Source organism: Heliangelus exortis, chromosome 10 (assembly GCF_036169615.1).
Source record: "Heliangelus exortis chromosome 10, bHelExo1.hap1, whole genome shotgun sequence".
NCBI lineage: Eukaryota > Metazoa > Chordata > Aves > Apodiformes > Trochilidae > Heliangelus > Heliangelus exortis.
Genome location: NC_092431.1, coordinates 12,985,633 through 13,001,610, shown reverse-complemented (window position 1 = coordinate 13,001,610; position 15,978 = coordinate 12,985,633). Strand labels below are relative to the sequence as shown.

The following is a 15,978-nucleotide window of genomic DNA, read 5'->3' as shown; positions in this document are numbered from 1 at the left end:
CTAGAATACATTGTTTTCCCTTTAGGTGCAAAAATTTCTATAAATGTTTATGCTAAAGAAGTATCAAATAAAGGAATCAATGACTAACTTTATACAGTAACTTCACTCGGAGTTGGTTCTCATTTGGAAATGTATGAACTACCTCTTCAAAACAGAGGTCTCTGATGATACCTCATTCTCATACTGAGACCCAGGAAAGATGGGAAACATGTCCAGTTGGAAACATGTCCAGTCCAGGGATGTAAATAGGCAGCTGGCTGGATTCGACTTGTCCATTGAACAACTGTTCCTCCACAGACCAATCAGAAACACAATTTATAAGCTGCTGCCTCATAGCCCTCTCCTCAAATGCAGGCAGACTGATTCTAAGGAGATGAGAAGATTACACACCCGACTCTCTGAACTTTACATCAGCCTTCAAGAGACCATGTGCTCTTCATAGAGCACACACGTGAGAGAGTGTGTGCCCCCTTCATCTATATGTACATATGCATGTATTATTACCATGTCTATATAAAATGTCTGTGTGCATTTGCCTGTGAATATATATTCACTTCATATCTACCAAACAACCTACTTTTGTTTTCAATTTCTGCTGCAGGATAAGAAAAACCTTGAAGGATAAACAGTCAGTTGGAAAGGGGCAAGAACACTGATCTATTTCAAGAAGTCAACATCAACTACCTGAAAGCCTTGTTAGACAGTCTATAAAGCCTATTAAAGGTTTTGACTCAGGCAGATTTAAATTGTAAGCATTTGTCAAAATAGATTTGATACCAGCAGATGGGCTGCAACTGTAGTAATAGACCTCCATCTGTCAAGAAACCAGCTCTTAATTTTACAAGCATGGTACTGCAAGCATAGCACTAATAAGTCTTAAAAGGTAGAATCACTATTGAGAAGCATTTCGACAACATTCATCATCTTTGTACACACCTGTCCTCATAAAGACTTCAGGGCAAGCTCTTCTCTCCATAAGTGACTAACTTCACAGACAAAAACTAATCTATTTAATTGCATTCAAAGCATTTTTTGAAAGCATTTAGCTGCTGTTCAAGGGATATAAAACGTTTCCTTTTCCTGAAGTGATGCTGAGACTGTTGGAAATTCATTACTGTTGTCCTTGAACAGGATACCATCTGCAAATGTATTGCCATTTAGGTGAGCTACCAGTATGGACCAGACAATAACTATATTAAACAATACTCAGTGAAATCAGCAACTAAAAAAACCCAGATGGATAACAGAGAAGAGAATTGAACTCTGAGTTAGATGCACAACCTGCAAACACGGAGAGAATTCCTTCTGCCTCACACCTTCTTGTCCCAAGCACAGAACTCATGACAACTAAGGAGACATTTGTCCTCTCACACTGCACTGTCCTTCTTTCTACACTCCTGCCATACTCATGCACACAGAAATTAAGACAAAAATTGAACATGCTCTCTGCATACACACTCCCAAGCAGTAACCCATTCACAAGGCACATAAAAATCTCAGAGGTCATGAAGCATGCAGTGTATGCTTTCATGCTGTGAGACAGATCCGTTGCCCAGAAAAAAGGAAGTAAAAGTTCATAGGAAGGATATTATTCCCTACTGGTTGATTACAGGATTTCCCCAAATTCTCAATCATCTGCAGCTGGAGTTTCCATGCTCCAGTACTTCCCAAGCCCTCAGTTAGTATAGGTTCTGTTAAAATCTATCCTTAGCAGGGTTACTAAACACATCACTCGCTGCCATCTTCCAGCTACAGAGTAAGTACTGTTTTCAAATTCACTTTTTCTCTATCCAGCCACCCATAGCTGATCCTTCCTGCAATTGATAACATGTATCAAGATTGCCTCATCACTTTGCCTATCTGCTCAACTCTGTAGATGTGGCATACAGAGCATTGAGAGCAGTACAGTCCACGAACAACCAACAACAACTAATTTAGCAGCATGTCTAGAGACTCCTGCCAGTTGAAAGATTCAGCACAAAATATGAATTTTTTTTTATAGTTATAGATGCTTGCTTTTTAAATGACTCCTTTATGGAGGGCAGAACCTTCCTGAGCAGCTTATTCCACACAGTTTAAATCCTGCAATTAGGAGGTTTTAGCTTCAGATAAATAAGTATACAAAGCTACCTGAAGATTTGGAATTCCTATGGTTAAGAAATCACAATCTTGTGCCAAGACATGAGTTGATTCAGCACAGATGGCTTTGCATCAGAATTACACAGTTTAATGAGAACCTGACCAGTTAACTTGTCCCTCTGCCTGGCACCCTGGTCACTGCACTTCACAAAACCCTCTAGTTATATATTGCATGATTCAGTATGCTTTCTACTATTAGACAATTTGACTATACTGCCCCTGAACAAATTTCTAACACTCCCAGTTAATGATTCACCTTAAATTCAGAGGCTAGGCATAATTTATTCAGTCCTATGATATTCTCCACATCTTAACTGCCCTCAAAGGTGATGTGATTCTTAGCCCTCCTTTTCTTTTAGATGGGAAAACATACCACGCCATTTCTCTTTCACAATGAATCTACCTGTTACTGTTCCACAGCTTCCATTTCTTACCATGCTTTTGGTTTCTGCACGGAGAGTATCCCAAGGAATGGGATTCAGAGTGTAAAAAGGACCCTCACCCAAAGAGCCTAAGCCTTAGTAGCATTTGAGAGCAATATGAAAAATTTGCTAGGGTGATTTATACAACTCTTAACTAGACCTGCCACACAAAACAGACTGCCTGATCTACAGTAAAGATAGGAGGATAGTCTATGCTGTAATATATTTGATTTGCCTTCACATACCAGAATGGACAGAGATCGATCATACCTGAGCTCCATAACATTTCAGTATTTGGGGAAATTACAGGACAGAACAAGCTACTTCAGAAGATGACATTGTCAAGAAAACAGGAAAAACAAGATAGCAGCACCTCCTCCCATGACAAAATGCCAAGCTCGCTGTTGCCAAAAAATAGAATTCTGGGAACTTTTGCTTTGTCTGGATAGTAAATACATTCATATTAGTAAAGTTACAGGACAAAGAGCCATATAACACACCCTTGGCTGCATAAGGACAAAATAGGAGAAAGTTTTGGTCTATGGGCCTAGAACCCATGATGAGAAAAAAGCAAGTCACAGCATCATCTTTCTTTTCTTTTAAGAGCATTCCTCTGCACAATAATAGAGAGCTAGTCAGGCAGAGGACATACAAAGATCATGCCCATGAAAAAATGATATTTGCTATATTGGAATGGAACAATGCAGAAGGTTGCATTAACCTTTTAAGTCATTGCGCTAGTGAGGGATTAAGTTAAAGGAGAAGAGAAGGATAATATAACAGCACTTAAATCTTTTATTGATGCAGCTGGACCACAGGGACTTAGACCAGTTAAAGAATGCAGCAAATTTTGCTGCCTTCTTGAGCATTTTGATAACTGCAGGTACAGAAGCTTAATCCTGTAACTTGTACAGGATTAAAAAAAACCCCAAAAAACAACTAGAACCACCTAAAACAAACACCACACCAAGGAAAAAAACCAATTCATCCCTCATACTGTACTCATACAGTAAAAGAGCTCAAGTCTTACACTGTATGCTCTGTATACAAAATACCAACTTTGATCCTTTCCATACATTGCTAGTACTGTTCCAACAGACCAACTTTTCTTCAAGTCCTGAACACTGGGTTTCAATTTTAGACTTGCAAATTTAAAAAATGGGTGTATTACAAAAAAAATTAAATTATTTGCAATTTTGTTATAGAACCTTAACTTTTTATACTTAAGCTTAAATATATACTTACACTTAAGCTAATTTCTAATAAACTTTTGCTTTTAGGAAAAAAGGTTGAAGCTTTTCAACTTGAGCAGTTGTTCTGAAACAGATTTCAAAACTTTGAAACTGTTGATAAAACATTGTAAAGTAGTTTCAAATTTTGAGACAAGCTGTCTTACTATCATGCAAGCTTTCCTGTGAGATTTACTTATAATATACTTAATTTAAATGATATTTTATCAGACTGGACCAGCTGTATTGGTTTACCTCAAGCTGCATATACTTATCTGAGAAAGAGTGGAACTAAATAAACAAGTGAGAAGCATCTAGGGTTCACCACTAACAGAAATACACAATTTTATACTAATGAAAGGAGGCAAGGAAGAAAAAAACAACAAGAGGAAGGAATGAAATTTTATAAACTCGAGATTTAAATCTCAAAGACAGGAAAATGTATTATCTTCTCTGTCTCCAGTAGAAGAAATAATCCACAGATTATATTCTGTGGATGATTTTATTATTATAATATTTGGCACAGAAGTGGGAACAAAGACTTAACAGACAGTAGAGAGACAAGTATAGAAAGAAAGCATGTTTGCCTGAACATATACATCTACTGTTTTAGCCAAGGAAGAAACACACAGCTTACACACAAAGCAGCAGTCAGGGGCATCAGAAACTTCCACATTAAAAAATAAGAAAATTAAAAATCATTACAGATGCCAAGGCTTGCTGGCAAACCTAAGGCATTGCATGGATCATCACTAATCAGTGAGAGAAGAAAAAGTCTCTTTCATCAAATAATCTAGTATTTCCATTATTTGCTTTACACCACCAGACACTTTCTATCCAGTTACCTAGATGATGACTATTTCCCCAGTCATTTAAGGGGAAATAAAAGCACAGAACCATTTACAGGCTGCATTTTAAGCAGTTCAGATTAACAGATTAAAACTTTGAGTTTGGGAAGAAAAATAAGTGAAGGCAGCTGCCACTAACTTAGCCTTTCCATTTTATCATGCTGATGAGTGTCCTCTCCAGCTTCTCAGTAATCTTCAACAATAATCATACTTATGTAAGACACTACCCTTTATTTTACACCAACAAACATGCAATAATAAAAAACCCAACACTTTCTCCAAATGAAAGATGGGGGGAAAGAAGAAAAGGAAAACACAGACTTTCCCTATCCAGAAGTCACACACAATCCCTCACTATCAAAGACCCTGCTGGTCACTAATTATAGCTTTTGCAATGCAGAAAAAAAAAAAAATAAAGAAAGAAAATCAAGCATTCCACAAATTCTTTGAAAACAGCTTCAAAACAGTATACTTTGGGGTACCAAAGCTACTATAAAAATCAGTCACTCTTATTAGATGCATATTACTTTTTGACAAAAAAGTTGTATTGTGTTATTTGTAGGTTGTTTTTTTTGTAAACTGGAATTTATAGCCTATCATTGAAAATACATCATAAACCTTGAAAGTCATGTTGTCTTCATAAAAAAAAAATATATATATATATATATAAATTATTAAAGTCTAGACAAGTAAGTCTTTCTTTTACACCTTTCTAAAACCACAGAGGGGGGAAGCAGAACAAACAGATTATGCACCATCATCAGACTTCCCAACCAGCAGCTTGTATTACAGTGGAATGTTAAATTGTCATCTACAGTTCTTAAATATTCTAAAATCAAAATTTTAGAATATGGGTGGGACATAATGATTCATTGAGAATTATTGCATATATCGAAGAGTTCAGTTAATGTAAAAAACATCTTGTCTAGTGTTTTAAATTATATTCTGTATTGTATAAGCACCACGGAGATGTCCACATACCACATTAAATGCAATTTGCTGATTCTACTCAGTTCTTTAATATTCAGCACTGGAAGACATAAAATCCACTGTCTAACACTACCACAAAACTAAAGGATCTGGACTGAAAAACTCTGACTGTTCTGTGCTTATTTCAGCATGCAAGGCCAAAGAGCAAACACCAGAACAGCACACACATTAGTGTCAACAGAGAACAAAAATCTGATGTTAAGGCAAGCAAAACCAAAAGAATTCTTTTAACATTGCAGAATACCTTCAGTTCTTAAGTAACATGTTTACCATCTGTAAAAAAAACAAAATTATTTGTCTCTACAAGCTGGTTTTTTTGTGCTTTTCACATAATACCATTTAAATATAGTAGTAGATATAGTAGGTATTATATATAGTCAATATATGAGATACTTGTATGTTTTATTATTTCATCAAGTAGTATATTTTCACTTTCCTCCTTAACAACTGATACTAAAACAGAAACTGACATCAACAAGGTGTCTTTCTGTCCTCTCTTCATGAGCAATTTTTTTTACTCAAGAAAATTAACTCCCTTGATTACTTTAATTATCCAACATTTAACCCCTTGTTAAGGGGTCTGAAGAAAGGGAACAAGGATTCCATGACAGAAAGAATGAAAAAACAAGCAAGGAACTGCAGCTTGAACCAGAAACCTCAACTTTCTCTTTATGTTTCTCCAGATGGGTGGAAACTTCTCCCACCTTTCAGGCCCTCCCATGGCCACTGCTGAGGATCCTAATCCAGAGCAATGACCCAACTGCAATGATGCAGACTCTGCTGCACACATCTTAGCTCCCAGTGCTTGGATTCCTCTGAGTAACAAGCTGTGTGGACACATACAAGCTTCAAAGGCAGATCACAGAGTTCTTACTTACCTTTCGTTTTAAAAAAAGTTAAAGAGGTTTTCAGTTTGGAGGAGCTTCTTGTTTCTTTTGGTATTCAAAAGCCTGTGCAATGTTCAATACAGGTACCATGCTGGATCAGCAGACTCATCCATCACCCTTGCCTGCTGCACAGTCAAATCCAGCAGCCAGCACTGATCTCTTGATTTTTCTAATCCCTTATTGAACATATTTACTCCATGTGACATTTTTTTCCAGTAACAATGCTCTAATTATGCAGTTCACAAAAGAGCATTTTCTGTCATTTGCTGTGAAGACAGGAGCCCATATTCCAGGTTTCACTGTACAAAAACATGCTAAGGGTCCTGAAGGGCCCCACAATGCCTCCAGGTCACCTAAATTTTACCAGCCACTCAACAGTAAATGTATGCAGGTAAAGGAAAGAACAGAAAATGTTTTCTCCCACTAACCTTTGCTTTGTGCACTACTAGCACAGTACCTGAGAAATCCAAACAATCTCCAAGCATACAAAATATTTTCTATTCTGAAGACAACACATGCAAATGAAATTACAAAATTGTAATTAAAACCTTTTTAGGGTTTTTCTTATTGTTTTATGATAAAACAACAAACAAAAGGTAGGCTTAAGATTTTCTTCCTTTCTATATGGTATTACTCCAGTTCACAGAGGATAGAATCACACTGGGGAGACAAGGGAAAAAGGATAAAACCTTTCTTCATGGAATTGTTTGCCAATAGATTTAAGCAAACATTGGTGGTAAAAAAAAACTACTGGAAAAGTACAAGTAAAAACTTTTTTTTTTCAGGCTATCACAGTCTTCTGAAACACCAGTCTTGTAATAATCATCAGGAGCATAGACATTTTAATTTGACACAAAGTAGCCTTGCAGAGCTATTTCAGTAATTCAGTTCTACACATTAGCCCATGCACTTCAAGCTCCAGGCTGATTAGGACACGTGATAACCTAACAGCAAAGCCACTCAATAAACCAATCTATACAGCTGATGAGACAAACCTGCATCACTGCCAGCTAGCAAACCTTTCAATCAGCTTATCTTTACATTCTTTATTAACATCATCCAAGGAACTGCAATGACAAGGCCCACTTAAAAATTAAACTTTTAAAAATTTAAGGTTCTTGGGAATTAGCTTGTTTTGCTAAGCATATATGTCCACCAGATTAACAGCATCAGAAGAAGCCATTCAGGAAATATAAGCCTAATGTCTTGGGCTTTCCTCAAAAACTTACAGTGCTTATTTCTTGCAATTATTATGAAATGGATTGTTACAGTGGGACTTCCTAGGATAATTTCTGATTTTTTGAGTTCAAACAATGTTACAAATAAGAAGGGATGAGGACCAACAGTTCTCAAAAACACCAAAAAAACAAACAAACAAACAAAAAAAAAAAACAAAAAACCCCACAACCTCACCCAATAAAAAAAAAACAACCCACAAACCCCAAGAAAACAAACAAATGAAAAACCCACACCACACATCAGATAATTATTAACCCTTGAAGTCCTTAAACATGACAACTAAGCTGGGAGACTCAAAAGTACTTGCAAGTTTGAAGGTCTGAAAACCTTTATCATGGAGAAACCTCAGGTCCCAGAAGCCACCACCATCCACCAGCAAATGAGATGATAAGGACATTCTGCTAAGGCCCATAAATCTGGACTGAAGACAACGGAAGGTGCCCCAGCATATCTTGATGGTGCCCCAGCCCAGCAGCCCTCCCCAGCCCCCCCAGTTTTTTTCCCTTTTCCTTCTTTTCCCCACCTTTCTTTTTCAAACTGCATGCACTGCCAAAAATACTGTTTTTCTAGCACTGTTTCCACAAGCTAGGCCTTCTAGGTCAAAGTCTCCCACATGCTGTATAGGTATATTCCAGATAGTTTGTTAAAAATTTTCTTTCTTTTTCGGCTACAAACCATTTCTCTTCCACAACTGCTATTCCTGTGAGAGAAAACTTTCTTCATTTACAAACATATAGCTAGATATATACTATATTGTCTATTATAATGCTACAGATCAGTAAGGATATCAACAGCATTTGTATTCTATTTGGATCCTACTCAAATTCCCAGTGAAGTTTAGCAGGGAGATTCTTGTTGCTCCTCAGGGTGTATCATCAGTTCAGATGCCAAACATCAGCATGCACAGAAGTCAGTTACTATGATGGAATAATATAATTAAAACTCTAATTTACCCTAGATTGCAATTAATTTTTTAATATATATTTCAGTGGATTCTTTAGATGTGTTACCATTTTTTTGCTGCTACTTCATGTACAGATTTCTAACACCAATCAGTAAGCTGACTTTTTCTTCAAGTGTTTCTGAAGGTCCCTTCCGAATGATTAAGAGGAAATTCATTCAAGTGCAGGACACCAGTCTAACAACAGAGAAAGGATGACCAAGATATAGAAGACCTCTGAAAGAGCCTACAGTGGCTGGACAGAATCTCTTGCCTCCTAAATATCTGAGATGATAAATCCTCCACTGAAAAGTGCAGAACTCTTATTGAGAAATCAGTCTCTGATTAATACATGCATATAGGCAGGACTACCTTATTTCCTGTGAGTCAAATGAATGTGTAGTCCAATTTGGGACTTACAGAAAATGAGAGCAAACTGGCTTCAGAAGAACAAACCAAAAATCCCCCTTAATCATTGAAAAATAGTTAGAACGTACTAAGGCACTTGAAAGAAACACCCTAACAAAATCTCTGAAGGAGAAAACAGTATGTATCACCTGTTGAAACACACCATTTAAAGAGGTTACAGATAGTCTTTAATTAGGCTGCTGGAGGGATAATTCTGTATAAACCTAATTACACAGTTGTCCAGTCAGCAAAATATACTACAGAAATGTCTCTCAAAGTAACACAAATGCTGTTGCTAAACACTAAACTAGTAAAGAATAAACTAAAAAGTAAAGAATAAAAGCAACACTTGTCTCACTCTATGGACACTTAACTCGCCTGGGATTCAAACATCCAAATTAATTCACTGAAGGCAAATACAGCTTTGCACTGACTTAGGAAAAGCAACCTATTATTTCACTGACCCCAGTTCTTAGCACTAAAAAGGAATTTTCCACTTATTCATTTTTCAGTAAATATCCCAAAAGGCAAAACCTCCACTCCTTCCCTTCTTTAACTTTTCTCTTGGCTGAAACACTAAATTACACAGAGAGAAATGGGTAAAACCAGTAATAATATACTGCTGCACCTGATGAATTGTGACAAGAGGCAAAGAATCAGTAATTTTTTAAAATGTTTTTTGCAGTCGATACTTAGATGATCAAACTAGTTAGAAAAATTGTATGATGTATATCTACATATGACATGGATAAAAATCTAAGCACTCCACACTTTTTTTTGTCACCCCTTTACTACTTAAGGCACACCGTGCAAGTAGTGCATTTTGTCCTCCTTAGTGCATTTTATCTTTTAAAATTACAATATTAAGAAGCAGTTATCAGAAAAGATCAACAGGTCCATCCCAGAAGCTGGAACAGGCATAAAGCAAATAAAGTTGCTTATAGGTTTGAAACAGTGTAGTTAATATCTGAACAGCGATGTTCTACACAATCTCTGAATACCTGCTGTGCAGTAGACATGGCTTTAAGAGTCAAGTACCATTACCTATCTCTGGTGACCCTAAGAAAGCCCCAGAACCACCAGTGTCACAGGTTTATTGGGGTTGTTTTAATGCCCTACTTGTAACCACTCAAGTCTATACAAAAAAACCAAAACAAAACTGAAAATATAGTAGCCAATGTATACACACTATTGAGATACTAAAGAAATTAATCTTAAGGGCAAAATCTTCATCTCAAACATAAAATTAATCACTGGGAACCAATTCCCCTACACAAACAGGGAGCTGCAAATGAAAGTGTCTATTAACCATGGAGATAATGAGATAAGCCATGTTCTGTCTGTACTCACTAATAACTTAGAAAAACTTCCACTCTCAAGTTCCTTGGGTTTTTTCTTTAACAGGTTTAGAGAGCCTGCCCACTACCTGAATAAAACACTACCTATTGCATGAATAAAAATAAAGACAGACTACAGAACAGGACATGAGACTCAACAAAACATATCTCTACACATGCAACTTTACTGTAAATAGTATTTACATTAACATCTCTATGCCTTTCAGTGTTGATTCTGAAACAGCACCGTGGTCAACAGAGAATGTAACTACTTCTATCTAATACAAGATCATAACTATGGTATTGCAATGAAGTAGTACCTTCAGTTTTATGCAGTACACAGCAGTGGTCTTAAGATTCCTACATATAATGAGATGTCAATACATACAAGGAAGAACATTGCCATATGGCTACTAAAGAACATCAGATGCACCTCCATACGTATCCCTACATATATATAGGGGGAGTCAAAACACCTTTTGCAGCTGTTGTGATACTGGAATATGAAACACAGGAGAACCAGGTATTTCCACTGATTTATCCAGTAAGAGTGCAGCATTATGATGAAAAGCACATTCTGCCTTCAAGACAAGTCACACAAGTAGCCATTCAGCTGAAGATTTTTTTTTCTTAGTAAACCAGACTTTCAAATATTTCAGCAAGCTCTGTGGGATGTTCCTTCCCATCTCTCCTACATATACAGACAAATATTCTTTACTAAGGTAACTTTCAAAATGAAAAAAAAAAATAATAATAATTCTTTATCTAGAGTTGGAAAAGCACCCTGGAAAACCATGTCCTTCCTCAGACAAAGCAGAAGCACACAGAAATTGAAACTCTTTTCATATCAGTCTACTGAAAAAAGTGGTGTTTTGACAGGGTCAGATAAGTTCATGAAGATGTTTCTGTCCAATTCCAAACTTGCCCACTTAAATTTTCACTGGTTTTAGGTCAGCCAGTTCTTCACCCTGTGCTTTACTTTTAGCTAAAAAGTGAGGGATAAAACTTCCCCCTTTTCCAAGCACTCCATCTTGTCTATTTTAACAGCAGACTGAAGCACAAACAATGAGCTGACACAACACCTAGTCCAAAATCTGACATTAACCTATCATCTACAAATGCTTAATAGCACACAACATTCTACAAAAACTGATGTTCCCTGTAAGTATCAGCAGTTGTAATGCTAGGTCTTGCATATTAAATTTACACAAAAGAGATAAAGAACAACAGATGAAACCATGAGAACAAAGCCTTCTCACCTCTGTTATTCTTCCTACCGAGTTTCATAAGCTAAATGGAGCAGATCTCTATCCTGGCAATTGGATTTGAAATTCAGAAGGCATATCATTGTCCCAAGGCAGCCTACTCAGTTCATGGTCTTTTATGAAAGCATTTTAATAGATAATGATGCACAAAGGATATGCCTAGTTGCTCACCAGGTATTTAACTGGCAGTGGAGAAAAAGAAGCCTGGACAAAATAAAGACGGCACCAAAGAGTCGTCTTCTGCCCTTCCCATTTGTAAAGATCAGCTTCCTTCTCTACACTTCAGGAGGAGGTGGGGCTGGGAAACACTTCTTTCAGAGGTTCCACCCTTCTTTATAGATGCACAGATTTCATTATGTTCACTGGCGACATACAACATTAACTTACTCTGGTATTCATAGCTTTCCATCCACATTTGTCCCATGGTAGGCAACAGCTTAGGACAACTGCTTACAAATATTTTCTGGACCACAAGACACCAATCCAAAACTTGCTTTTCAGACTTTGTGTCTTGCTGCCTAGCTTATTTGAAAACTGTAAAATTCCAGCCATTTTTTCCTGTAAGCAGATAAAAAGGTAACTGAGCATCAGACTACTAACCAACTCTGTTGTTAGCCTTAACAGACTCCTGGCAAAATCACTGAGTTTTACCAATACCATTAATGTACTAAAGGTTCTAGGCTTGCAGGCTTGTTGCACGGGTAAACTAAAAAGTTCTTCAAAACAAAAACATTCCCTTTCAAGAGCTGACCTGGCTGTTCTTCAAGTTGGTAAGTCTTGACAGGTGCTCCAGAACAAACTCAAGAGGGAGGTGAGTGTAAGATCCCCTTAACTCTGAAAGACTTCAAGCAAGGGAATGCCTATATTAACCAGGCCCTCTGGGCCATACTTTCAGGAATTTCAACATAAAAATGTTTCAAGTCATTTAATGTATAGCAATATTTACTGACTTCAGTGATAAAGAAGAGCTTTGTCCACCTGAATGTTCCTCAAACAATAAACTCCATTTAAGAGTCTGCCCAGTCTTATTTTATCTAATTGCTTGCCTCTCTTGCAGTAACAGCATGATACTAAGGTTTGCTGATGAAGGTGTGAAGCCACTTTGAAGATACATTGTGCTGCTAATTATTATTATTCATACCTGCATTTGGTTGGTAGGAAAGTAGCTATGTGCCAAATAGTTTCCACATGTAAGTGAAAATATCTGCTCTGCTGTGCTCTTCAAAAAGTAAACAGATAAAGGACTGTATTTTAACTTGCAGTCCTTCAGTTATTTTATAAGAATCAAATGGCTGAAAAAAATCAAAGAAACATACCACCCTTCTTCCAACTGGAACACACAAAATGCAACATTTCTGCCTTGGTAACTGCACGAATCCCCCCTTTCCTAGGCTTCTTCACTTCCCTTTGAGGCATTCAAACATGACGATGCTACACACAAGTTACCAGAGGTTCAAGATGACAAATTACAGTGGGTATTAACCATGCATCTATATCACAGCCCATTCTTACTTTCAAAGGCCTATGAATCTGTGAATAGACTGCTGAATCCCATCCTCTCCAAAGACTCCTGTTAGTCTGGTTATAATATGTGTTGTGCACTCATTTATCCCTTAACATTCCACCCACAGACACTTCCTTGTTTCATGCATGCTCTCCCATCCACTCAAGTCTCTGGCTCCCATAGGCTCCAACTCTTCCTAACAAACTCAGAATGAAGACTTCTTTTTTTTTTTTTCCCCCCCTCTTTTAAGTTAAACCATCATAACAACACCAAACAATTTAAGTTTAAGTGCTTTCATATCTGTATTCTGGCTGATTGTAACTCTTTCAGAAATATCTTTAAAACATATTTATGGTCATGCAAAGACAAACCTGAAAAAGCAGAGTATCAGTCAGAGACCTGATGCATAATTTGAACACAGAACGCCATCTTGCTTTGGAGTCATTACTTCAATTATTATAAACTTCACCACTCCACTAGAAAATTGACCAAACAAATGACCTGGGAGTCAAGACACCTAAGAACATATGTATCCAAGCTAGCTTTCTCCCATGCAGTTCAGGCCCCAGGAGAAAGTCTGGTATTCTGGCCCACTTTCATTGTACAGTTTCATAAAACATTTTCTCTTCCCACTGAAAAGGCTTCATGAACTGATCACGGTTACTGCCCCAGCTAGTTCCACACACAGAGACTTTCATATTCCTTTCTCCAAAAGTCACACCTAAATAAGATGGCTAGACACTGATTACTTGCAACCAACCTCACAGTTTTCATGTCCTACTTTTACTTCTGATCCCACCTACAAAAACCAAACCGGTTCCCAAATGTTTCTCCAATAAATAGGAGGGGTACTGAGCAGCTCCTGGCGGTTCCCTATGAAGTCACTGCCTTTGTTGTTTTAAACATGCAATTTAAGGAGAATGACACAATCTAGAATATGAGAGAGATTATCCTGCGGTCTGCGGAGGTGTCGATTGCTAGGAGATAAAAAGCCAATGAAACCCACGCTATTTCTCATCAACAGCCAACAGATTTCTACTTCGTTTCTGTTCCTCCAAAAACATTAATAAGTCAAAAGTTTTCCTCTGTTATGAACTTCAGGGGTGTTGCTTTGTTTGCCCTGCGTAAGCAAAACGAGGCCCTCGGCGCCGTCAGAGTCAACCCCCCACGCGTGTGCTTGCAGTTGCCGAAAGCCCAATTCAGCCCCATAAAGCCCCTAAGTCCAGGAGAAAAACCAACACCGCACCAACAAGCTTTCTGTAGCCTTTCTTCCTCTCCTCCCTCACTCCGCGGCGCCTCACTCCGTGGCTCAGGACCGCCACCCCGCACGGGGAGCGTACAGACGCGGGCCCGGTACTTCATCCCTCTTGCGCACCTCCGCGGGGCCCCAAACCCGCCGCCATCCCGCCATCCCTCTCTCCCTCCCTCCCCTCCAAATCCTGATCCTTCGCCGCGGGACCTACCGCCCACCTGGCGCCGCCGCCGCCGCACTCCGAGGGTCGCAGCCGCCCCGCAGCAGGGGCCACGCGAGAGCCCCTCGCAAAGGCCACAGTGAGACCTCCCCACCACCCACCACCCCCAGGGATGGCCACGCAACTCGAACGGCCACCAAGGACTCTCCGGCGCGCAGGGTCGAGAGGTGCGGCGAGCAGCAGACACACCCGCCGCTCTAGAGAAGCCGTTCACGCACGCAGGACAGTGGCGGGGCCGAGGATCCCGGAGCTTCGCCCTCCGCAGCGGCGCTCCCGTCAGGCTGTGGTCGGCCCCTGCGAGGGAGCGCTGGGAGCGAGTGAGAGGCGACTGGCATCTCCACCCGCGCCGGCGGCCAGCCCCGGCGCCCCTCTACCGCACAGCATCGAGAGGGCGGGAACAGCAGCGTTCCCCGCCCCGCGGCACCCTCTTTGCTCCCCTCCCCCTGTGCACCACCGGCCGGCCGCCAGCAGCCGCCCCTCTGATCCGGCTCCTGGCGCGGGTACGCACCGCGGTCACCTGGCACCGCCGGCACAGCACTCCCGCTGCTCGCTTCGCTCCACGCCGCTCCGCTGGCCGCTTTTCCCTCAGGGCCGCCAGCAGCTCGGAGAAGCTGACCGCGCAGCTGCCCTCCACCCCCAACAGCCGCTCCCTCCTCCGCGCCCCTGAGGCGGCGGGGGAGCTGCTGACACAGGCCCGACCACGCCCTCTCCCCCAGCGCTCGGCCCGGCCCGGCCCGGCCCTGCCCCGCCAGAGAGAGTGCCTTCCCTCGCCTGCTCCCGCCCCGGCCCTGCCCCGCCACAGTGCCTTCCCCCGCCTCTCCCGGCCCGGCCCCACCTCCTAGCGCCCTCAGTATCGCGCCGGAGCTCGAAGGTAACTCGAGAGTTGGCTCTCTGGGGAATAGGCTTCCGCGTTGGTAACCGCAACCTGGCCCAAAAGGGGTTCTTTTTTCGGGGATGATCTTGGTTTCTAACTGTTCCCAGTCCTTGGCGTTTAAAGTTTCAATCTCAGCGCTCTGTGACAGGACTGCCGAGTTCTTTGGTAGCCCACGCGGCCCTGAGGGCTACTCGAGGGCAGGGGGAGCCAGAATGGGAACCATCCATCAGCAGACTTTTCATTTCCCATCACTAGTCAAGCAGTTGCCACATTGGGGAAGTCCAACCCTTGATCCACTACCACTGTGATTGCCAGGACATGGCACTGAATGCCTGTCACAGTTTAATGCTGGCCCAGCAATTAAACCAAGTAACAGATGCTCTCTATTAATCCCCCTCCCTTCCCAGATAAATAAAGGAGAGAG

At 40.3% G+C, this 15,978-nt stretch overlaps 1 protein-coding gene across 1 annotated transcript in view; it reads right to left on the bottom strand.

Annotated features, from left to right (window-relative positions):
• Positions 1 to 15,403, bottom strand: part of PTPN13 (protein tyrosine phosphatase non-receptor type 13) — a 144,749-nt gene extending 129,346 nt beyond the window's left edge. The window contains exon 1 of the mRNA XM_071753625.1: positions 15,189 to 15,403. The gene's annotated coding sequence lies outside the window, so the exon portion shown is untranslated. The remainder of the gene's footprint in view (positions 1 to 15,188) is intronic.
• Positions 15,404 to 15,978: the final 575 nt, after the last annotated feature.